The sequence below is a fragment of the Polypterus senegalus genome, chromosome 8 (assembly GCF_016835505.1).
Source record: "Polypterus senegalus isolate Bchr_013 chromosome 8, ASM1683550v1, whole genome shotgun sequence".
In the NCBI taxonomy this organism is placed as follows: Eukaryota; Metazoa; Chordata; class Cladistia; order Polypteriformes; family Polypteridae; genus Polypterus; species Polypterus senegalus.
In genome coordinates this window covers 185068309-185078883 of record NC_053161.1, presented here as the reverse complement: position 1 = coordinate 185078883, position 10575 = coordinate 185068309, and the positions used below count along the sequence as shown (strand labels likewise).

General features: G+C 40.4%; 1 long non-coding RNA gene across 1 annotated transcript in view; it reads right to left on the bottom strand.

The window, feature by feature from the left end:
- Window positions 1-7351: 7351 nt before the first annotated feature.
- LOC120533565 overlaps window positions 7352-10575 on the bottom strand; it is a 43273-nt gene continuing 40049 nt past the window's right edge. The window contains exons 3-4 of the long non-coding RNA XR_005634538.1: window positions 9595-9678; window positions 7352-8117 (exon numbers count right to left, since the gene is read on the bottom strand). This is a non-coding gene — a long non-coding RNA (uncharacterized LOC120533565). The remainder of the gene's footprint in view (window positions 8118-9594; window positions 9679-10575) is intronic.

The window sequence follows — 10575 nt, the reverse complement described above, 5'->3', positions numbered from 1 at the left end:
CATGTGGTCATCTGGGATACCCGCCATTCAATCCATAAACACGAGGCAGTGTGGTATGTTGATCAGGAGGTGGTGGAGCACATCATCACCACAGGAGAAACGGAGAAGACAGCAGAGAATAGTACAGATTAGTATGGAACTGCACATCCCAGAGAAAAATGATAATCCAGTTTCCATATAGACTAATAGGGTTTCAACTAAAATGTAGCTATGAAATAGACAGTTTAAAATGTGTTTTTATCATTATTTTTAATGTCCTGCAGTATTAGCCTGGTGAATTTCTATTGGGAGAGTATTTTAAATTTTAGGTGTGTAACAGCAAAAGGCCACTTCACCAATTCTTTTCAGATTGGATATTGAAATTATAAGTAGACCTTCATTTGAAGATCTGAGGTTATGACTGGGAGTGTAAGGGGACAGAGAGTCCAAAATGTAGGACTGGGTGAGATTATTTAAGGCTGTGTAAACCATTACAGTCCATCTCCTACTTACAAACAGGTTCCATTCCAGTAGTCTGTTTGGAAGTCCATTTTGTTCATAAATCCAGCACGTATTGGCATCTGTTGATAAATGTTTTAGTTTCAGATGTCTCTTGATTTGGACATATAGAAAATGTTTTTTGGTAGTTTTTAATATGCTTTGAGCAAATTACAAGTATTGTACATGAAAGAGTTATTTTTGTTATTATAAAGATCTTCCCACCCCAGCTGCCACCATTTGGCAGACATGTGAATTATCTTTAATTGCTAATTTTGGACATGAGGACCATTTTGTTTATATATATATATATATATATATATATATATATATATATATATATATATATATATATATATATATATATATATATATATATATATGAGAAAGTTCATAAGTAGGGGACTATCTGTTGTAGTATTTTAAAGTCAATTCTAAGTGACATGAGTAACCAATGTAGCAACGCTAAAACTGATGAAATGTGCTCAGACTTTCTTTTTCTGGTTAAGATTCTTGCTGCTGCATTCTGCTCTAACTGTAACTGACTGTCTTTCTTAGGTAGTCCTGTAAAGAATACATTATGGTAATCTATTTGACTGAAAACAAAAGTGTGAACTAATTTTTCAATGTCTTATAAAGTTATAAGAGGGCTAATGTTAGCTGTATTCCTGAAGTAGAAAAAGCAGTCCTGGTAATCTGATTAATATGTAATTTAAAATTGAGGTCAGAGTCAGTGATTACTTCTAAATATTTACGTCCAACTTCACTTTTAAGCCTAAGGCATCAAGTTTATTTCTAACGCCCTCACAATGGCCAATAACTAAGATTTCTCTTTTCTTCTTCGTAGTCAGAGAAAGTTACTACTTGTCCATTCAGAAACACAAGTTATACACAGGATCACAAAAGCATTCACGCAGCAGAAGCTGTTTTTCTGCCCTGAATGTGGAAAACAATTCTGTCACAGTTGCACTCAGTCAGTCATTTTCCAACCCGCTGTATCCTAACATAGGGTCACGAGGGTCTGCTGGAGCCAATCCTAGCCAGCAAAGGGTGCAAGGCAGGAACAAACCCTGGGCAGGGCGCCAGCCCACCGCAGATAATCGCACTCTTCACAATTTATTTTTGTATGTTCCAAAATCACACAAGAAGTGCTGCAATGGGCTTTAACGGGCCCTGCCTTTTGACAGCCCCCCAGCCTTGACTCTCTAAGAAGACAAGGAAAAACTCCCTAAAAAAAACAACCTTTGTGGGGATTAAAATGGAAGAATCCTTAGGAAAGGCAGTTCAAAGAGAAACCCCTTTTCAGGTAGGTTGGGCGTGCAGTGGGTGTCAAAAAGATGGGGGTCAATACACCACAATACACAGAACAGAACACAAGTAATCCTCAATACAATATAATAGTGCAATAGACTTATTACAAATACAGAGCAGAATTGAACAGTAGATGATATCCCATAACTCCTGGTGACCTCGGCCATCAAGCTGCCTCCACTTGTTGGCCATTCCACAGCTGAGACAGTGCTGGGCCAGCCAATCCCAATGAAAGGACCCCTCTACCCAACTATTTCTGCGATCCTCCATCAGAGATAACTTTACTTTAAGCCTGAAGCCTGTGCTGATTGAACCATATAATATGTTCATTTATAACATAATGGGCCGGTTTCAAGGATTTGGATTAAGCCTAGCCTGATCTCATTGAAATGCGAAGCAGTTTTCTTTAGTCTAGAATTAGACTTAATCAGGGTCCAACAATCCAGAGTATGTCAATAACAATAGTATTCAGTGTTGTCTTGCTTATGAGTAAAACATTGAACTGTTACTTATTTATTTTGTGCAGCCTGAACTCAATGAGGTTGAGAAAACATTGAATTTTCACAAGCTCAGACCTAGGACAGGCCATGGTGGTTATTTATGGTAATGTTTACACTGAAATGAGAAATAGTTGCCTGTAGTATGTTTGGTAAATCTGATAATAAGTTCAGTATTGTGTCTTTGGTGGGTATTGACAATAAACATCTGGCACTTGAATAACATTTAATGTATGCTTTGGTGACACCAAAAATATACCAGTGGTTAGATGACTCAAGAATGTGCATGAGATGGAAAGAACAATGTGTTTTAACAAAGTATTTATTTGTGTTCAGTTAATATACCATCAGAAATACAAACTGTTCACGAACATTGAATATAAATTATAAAACAGCCTTTGAACAGTCAGTCTTTTCTGATAACAGCATCACAATTTCCGCAGTGCAGTGAATGCAGTTTAGTTCTACAGTATAAGATGAACAATAAAGTCAAATTAACAGACATACTCTGCACTGTGCCTGGTTCAGAATATTCAGTACACTTCAAAACTTTAATCACAAGATTTAGAACATAGTGTGAATGTTTATTTTACAAACTTGGATTACAGAGTCACAGAGTTTTAAATTTTATTGATGCTGAACATTCACAAAAAAATGAAAAAGCCACACTTATAACTGTGCAATATATGTTTGGCATGATTTAGCAGGATTATTGTTATTTAATTACTGAAAGTCAATAAAACAATGTAAACTTTAATAAAGGTGAACAATGAGGAAGGGGCACGCAGCCCCCCAAGTAGTATGTGGATGTCTTAGTATACAGCACTTGAACATTTTCACAACTTTACAAAAAGTCAAACGTTTGACAGAAGTTTGTTAACAGAATAGATCAGCGGGTCTCAAACTGGGGGGCACTGCAGCTGTAAAAGGGGGGTGTCGAATAAATGAACAAGACATCAAAATTGTATTTCAAATTTATATTTAAAAGCATATAATCACAATGAATGCATTAGAACTAAAATTAAAATAAAACATTTCTAAGGCATAGATCAGGTGATAATGCGGCTCGACTGCACCACGTTGGCAGCTTAGCCAATATTGTCAAATTGAGTTCAATAATTTACTGTGTATTGAGTTATTCTCACGATACAACTAACAGCAGTATAATATTTGTCGGATGAAAATACGTTTGTCTCGCGCAGATTGACTTCATCGGTGTCCTTGTTTTCAAGATTTTTAAAAATTAAAACATATTTAATCGTTTCTTTACATAAAAAAATAATTAAATAAGAATAAATAATTTATTCTTTGTTTTTGGGATTAGAATTACTACCAAACACCACACAAGTCATTTCAACAGTTATTAAAGCAATTTAAAAAAAAAAAAAATTGCAAATATTTCATTGAAGTTAGCCGAACACATGCAAATCTAATGGAAGTAAAAATGATAGGATACCGCGACACCGCACGAGTATCATAACTTTGTTAGTTGTATTGTGGGTTAATCTCATCTATCTTATATTATGCAGGGGGCGCACAATTATTCAAGGTAGAAAAAGGGGGGGGATGGGGTGGGGGTGAATGAAATACGAAAGTTGAGAACCGCTGGAATAGATGAAGAGTATCCACTTTATTTACACAAAGACCATTTCTTACGTTGGTATAAAGCACAGAAGGAAACCGAGTACTTTGAATCGTTATCTTCTCGCTGAAGGATCAGCGCGCATGTCCAACATACTCAGTGCAGTGAAAACGCATTTAAACACAATAGTAGCATTATCTGCCAAATTCACATCTGATCCTCTGCAAAACAAGGTTTTCTTTATATTATTTGTTGGAGTAACTTCTGAACTTTTGCTCAATCTCATTTTGTTCTATTGTAATATTCTGTCTAGGAATTTTAATAACCAAGACTTTTATTTTTGACATTCTTTTGCCTTAAATCTATGTATACTTCGGTTGTCCGATCCTAATTCATTTCTGTACAAGTTCCTTATGTGTAAACTCTATTCAAACTGCTTGATTGACAAAGGTTTTACCACAGAATAATTGGGTGTCTACACAATGTCCATCACCCAACTGTGACTCTCTAGGACATCATTGAATTCAGCATGAAAGTCTGGAAAATTGTCATAATTGTCAGATAGCTGCAGGATCATCTCACATGTGTGTCCTGTTGGCCGCCTTGTAGAAGAAGACATCAGCACAAAGGTGACAGTGATGTTTTCTGACACAATCAAATCTGAACCTGTACAAAACCTCAAACACTTAGAAAGTTTTACTTTATCTACTTCCTTGATATACCTTCTTACACGATGCTCAATCTCTTTCTGTTTTGGTGTCATTAACACTGGGAATTTCAACATCTTTTGACACTTTTTTGGATGTTGGTTTAAGATCAGTGTACATTTTGGTCAACTGGTCATAATTAAGTGCAATGTGATGTCCCTCCAGCTGTCTGTCACAAACATTGGCCTCTGTACAAGATCTTTATATGCAATCTCCCTGAGAACTGCTGGAAGCCCTTTTTCTACACTCATAATTATCTTGAACATCTAAAATGTCATCAGGCTCAACAGATGAGAAATCTTTCAAAGCTTGTTTGAGGATTTCCTTCTCTTGGTCACTTATAAACTGCAAAACGTTTTCAATTAGGTTGCTGTAAACCTTTCCAAATAGAACCTCCTCCAGAAAGGGAAGTGCAAGCTTGATTGGAATGAATTTGCAATCTTTGTGTCCTCTCCAGAAAATGCGGGCAATAGCTTTACAAGTGTCATCCTTAAACTCGTGTCTAATGAAAGGTACTTTGAAAGTTGTTCCAATTGTGCACCGATCATAGAGACGTGTACAGTTCTTTTTGGGAGGAATTCTAACAAGCCATGATCCACAACCAGCCTCTAAAGAGTTAACCTGTCCAGTGTCACGTGGTCTGGTCAAAGTCTCTGGGCCAGAAAAGGAATCAGTCATGTCACTGAGGCTGTGTGCATAGCATATAGTTATTATTTGTGACTGTTTCATGTTCTCATTGGATTCGGCCTCATACATTTCTGTGTCATTTAGGTGATCTTGAAGATCTGTGGTTGGGCCAAATGTCATTTCAGGATCAGACACATTATCTACAGAAGCCTGAGATGGGAGTAGATTCACACCTTGTGGCATGGATTGTGGACTATCTTACAGACAGACCTCAATATGTGCGTCTTTGGAACTGCAGGTCTGACATCGTATGCAGCAATACAGGGGCGCCGCAGGGGACTGTACTTTCTCCGGTCCTGTTCAGTCTATATACATCAGACTTCCAATATGACTCGGAGTCCTGCCACGCAAAGCGTTAAGCTGATGACACTGCTATTGTGGGCTGCATCAGGAGTGGGCAGGAGGAGGAGTACAGAAAGTTAATCAAAGACTTTGTTAAATGGTGTGACTCAAACCACTTACACCTTAACACCAGCAAGACCAAGGAGCTGGTGGTGGATTTTAGGAGGCCCAGGCCCCTCATGGACCCTGTGATCATCACAGGTGACTGTGTGCAGAGGGTGCAACCCTATAAATATCTGGGAGTGCAGCTGGATGACAAATTGGACTGGACTGCCAATACTGATGCTCTATGTAAGAAAGCTCAGAGCCGAATATACTTTCAGAGAAGGTTGGCATCCTTCAACATCTGCAGTAAGATGCTGCAGATGTTCTACCAGACGGTTGTGGCGAGTGCCCTCTTCTACGCGGTGGTGTGCTGGGGTGGCAGCATAAAGATGAAAGACGCCTCAAGCCTGGACAAACTTGTTAAGAAGGCAGGCTCTATTGTAGGATTAAAGTTGGACAATTTAACATCTGTGGCAGAGCGACGGGCATTAAGCAAACTCCTGTCAATCATGAAGAATCCACTGCATCCACTTAACAGTGTCATCTCCAGACAGAGGAGTAGCTTCAGTGACAGACTTTTGTCACTGTCCTGTTCCACTGACAGACTAAAGAGATCATTCCTCCCCCACACTATGCGACTCTTCAATTCCACCCGGGGGAGTAAATGACGAACATTAATTTTATTTTAATTCTTTTCATTTTATTACTATTTAATTTAATATTGTTTCTTTGTATCAGTATACTGCTGCTGGATTATGTGAATTTCCCCTTGGGATTAATAAAGTATCTATCTATCAGCATGTATCTTACAGACAGACTGCAGGTCTGACATTGTGGTCAGCAACACAGGAGAGCCGCAGGGGACTGTACTTTCTCCGGTCCTGTTCAATCTATATACATCAGACTTCCAATACGACTCGAGTCCTGCCACGTGCAAAAGTTCGCTGATGACACTGCTATTGTGGGCTGCATCAGGAGTGGGCAGGAGGAGTAGTACAGGAAGCTGTTCAAAGTCTTTGTTAAATGGTGCGACTCAAACCACTTACACCTGAACACCAGCAAGACCAAAGAGCTGGTGGTGGATTTTAGGAGGCCCAGGCCCCTCATGGACCCTGTGATCATCAGAGGTGACTGTGTGCAGAGGGTACAGACCTATAAATACCTGGGAGTGCAGCTGGATGACAAATTGGACTGGACTGCCAATACTGATGTTCTATGTAAGAAAGGTCAGAGCCGACTATACTTTCTGAGAAGGTTGGCGTCCTTCAACATCTGCAATAAGATGCTGCAGATGTTCTACCAGACGGTTGTGGCGAGTGCCCTCTTCTACGCGGTGGTGTGCTGGGGAGGCAGCATAAAGATGAAAGACGCCGCACACCTGGACAAACTGGTGAGGAAGGCAGGCTCTATTGTAGGAGTAAAGTTGGACAGTTTAACATCTGTGGCAGAGTGATGGGCATTAAGCAAACTCCTGTCAATCATGAAGAATCCACTGAACAGTGTCATCTCCAGGCAGAGGAGTAGCTTCAGTGACAGACTGAGGAGATCGTTCCTCCCCCACACTATCCGACTCTTCAATTACACCCTGGGGAGTAAATGCTAACATTACTCAAAGTTATTGTCTGCTCTTTTATTTATTTATTTATTTTTCATTTTTATTACTATTTAATTTAATATTGTTTTTTTTTTTTTTTTCATCAGTATACTGCTGCTGGATTATGTGAATTTCCCCATGGGATTAATAAAGTATCTATCTAAATATCTATCTAACAATTTCACTTTCCTCCATCATCTGATAATGGATGTCATATTGATCTGTGCTGAGTGTGTGATTTGGACTGACTTGGTTTTGATCAGAAACAATAAAATCATCAGGCACATCCTGAGGGTCACAATCCTCAGTAGTAGTCGGCCTGGAATCACCACAGTCCTCAAGATCACTAGTACTGGCTTCAACATCTGACTGCTCCTTTGTTTTTTGTAGTTTGATGGTGTCATATATTAAACCAATTGTGATATGATGATCAAGTGAAGTTTGTTTGACGTCCCAGATAGCAAATATGAATTCAGATTCATACCCTTTGCTTGAGAAACCAACAGGGACAAAAAGACCCCTTGCCTCTTTCATGTTTTCAGCGAATCCAGCACTGACTGGCATGGTGTGCCCCCATCTTGTTTTGCTCTGACCTGTTTAGTTTCCCCCTTGTTACTGTGTATCCACCCTAACTCTGTGGTGCGTGTTTTTATTGGTCGAGAACGGGATTGAGAATGTTGAGGTGTCTTTACACTTTCATTGTTTGCCTTTCTTAATTTCATTTTGTCACAGAGCTTCTGAAGAAGGCCAGATTTTTGTAATGTGGTGGTATTTTGATTTCTGCAGAAATTGAAAAGTGAAAGTCTGTCTCCATAGGAGGGAATGTAATTGGACAGTGTTGAATCATCCATGAGCAAGACAACACCTCGGTCAATCTGTGAGACAAAATAAACAAGACATAAAAACATTAATGCTAAGTAATTAATAAGTATATTAAATACAGAATAAGAACATATTATTTAAACACATAACTGCTTCGTAAAATAACACTTCAAAAAAGGATATTTATCAATCCTTTATATCAGGTTATGCACATTATATTGTAAATTTAAATATAAATAGTAAGGTAATCTCCTGTAGGATCTAATTGAATTCATCCATTCATTATCCAACCCATTATATCCTAACTACAGGGTCATGGGGGTCTGCTGGAGCCAATCCCAGCCAACACAGGGCCCAAGGCAGGAAACAAACCCAGGGCAGGGCCGCAGCCCACCGCAGGGCACAAACACACACACACTAGGGACAATTTAGAATCGCCAATCCATCTAACCTGCATGTCTTTAGACTGGGGGAGGAAACCCACGCAGACACTGGGAGAACATACAACCTCCACACAGTGAGGACCCGAGAAATGAACCGGGGTCTCCTAACTGTGAGGCAGCAGCACTACCCACTGTGCCATCCTCTAATTGAATTGCCCTGGCATATCATCAAGAAGCTGATCTGTTCATAAGCACTACGATGATGGGTTCAGACAACATTTTTAAAAAGATATTATGTTCTTTTTTTCTCTTTAAAGGAGCATTACATTGGTATGCAGGTACCAGTTTTTGTTTCTTTTTTTTGTTCTTTATTTCGCTTTATACAATTTCATGTATTAGGAATTTGTTAGTTTTCACATACCCCTTGGGGTCTGAGCGCAGAGTCAGCCATTGCACAGCACGCCTGCTGCAAGTACAGGTTAAGGGTCTTGCTCAAGGGCCCAGCAGAGTAGGGGGATTCGAACCGGTAACCTTCTGGATACCAGCACAGATCCTTAGCCTCAGAGCCACCACTCCACCCTGCAGTTTACTTTAACTTCAGATTTAGCTTGGCATGGACCTTCCCACAAGTGAACTGCAGAGCGCAGTGGAGAGTGCTGGGAATTTGAGTAGAGGTAATTTTAACCAAAATGGTGTAGAAATCCCAGGAGTCAGTAAATTTCAACTACCAGTATTGATAAAAGGACACAGAACTCAGTACACACCATGGGGAATGCAGAACCTGGAGGACCTGGGGAGGAGGGTTGGGATTATTGGTGGACGATGGGGAAGGTGCTGGCTGTAGAGAATATGAAGGCACTGTTGTCGAGGATAGGGGGCACCAGCCAAATGGAGCACCTACTGGGAAAATCAACTCTGCCTACAGTTACAGGCCCCACTATGTAGGAAGCGGACTCTTTTGATTCTTAGCGTTCTAACACATGGAGGATCCACAGAGAGGAATATCCACTGAAATTTGACTCAAAAATGCTAAAAGGGGAGCCAAATGTGTTTGTGGACAGAAGGTGTAAACTAGAAACTGGAAAAGACCCGGAGGGGCACCCAATGATGACTGCTCTATTCAGAAGGACAGTGAGAACTGCATTACCTGAGCTGATCAGACGCAGGCTGGAGGACACTGTGGACCGAGAGACCAAGTCATGCAGGGAGATCTGTGATTATGTGGCTAATCCTGTGGAGAGAGACGAGAAAAAGTCAAGTCACCGAAAAATTGAAGTGCAAAAAAGCTGACACACCTCCAGCAGGGGGAGCTGACGCAGAAACACAAAATGAGTACACAGGCTCTGGTGGTCTGTGCCCCAGTAATGAATGCTGTTGAGGGACACTCAATAATGGCGCCCATGGTATCAGTCTGAACACCCCCAGCAGCACCAGCTCTGACCTCTGTTAATATATATGTCCAGTAACCTGGTTGTGGAAAGGGACAGCAAAAGGGTGGAAATTTTAAGCCACTGCAAGGACCACCTGGTGTCTGTAGGGGATGTGGCCTTCTGGGACATAACAGGAGAAACTGCTGGTAAACCAATGGGCACAGGGTAATCAGTCAGCCCAGAATAATCAAAATCACCAGTCTAATTGCCAGCAGAATTTCAGTCAGCCAAACTGGAGTCTGCAGTAGGCTGCTTCAGGGCCCACCAATGCTTGGCTGGGATTTAATCAGGACTTTTAGCGGGGGCAATAGAATCCTACTTGGGAAGGTCAATATCCGATGTTAACAGGGGGTGCAGACACAGAGCAGGTAACAAGTATTGAAATTAAAGGAAAAGGCATTCCTGTAATGGTAGATACTGGAGCCACTTCTACATGTGTCAACAAGAGAGATGCGATGCTCCTTCCAACATCTGGTCAACATGTTAAGATGGTAGGATTCTCAGGACAAACACCATTAATTCCTCTGATGGCTTCAGTGCATCTGTGCATATAAGATAAAATAACTGGAATTGCCATACTGGTTTCTTACTGTTCCCCTGTAAATGTACTGGGAAGAGACATGCTGTGAAAGTTAAATATGACTATCTGGTGTACCCCAGACGAGTATGCATTGTTCCAAATGGTGGTCGGACACAAA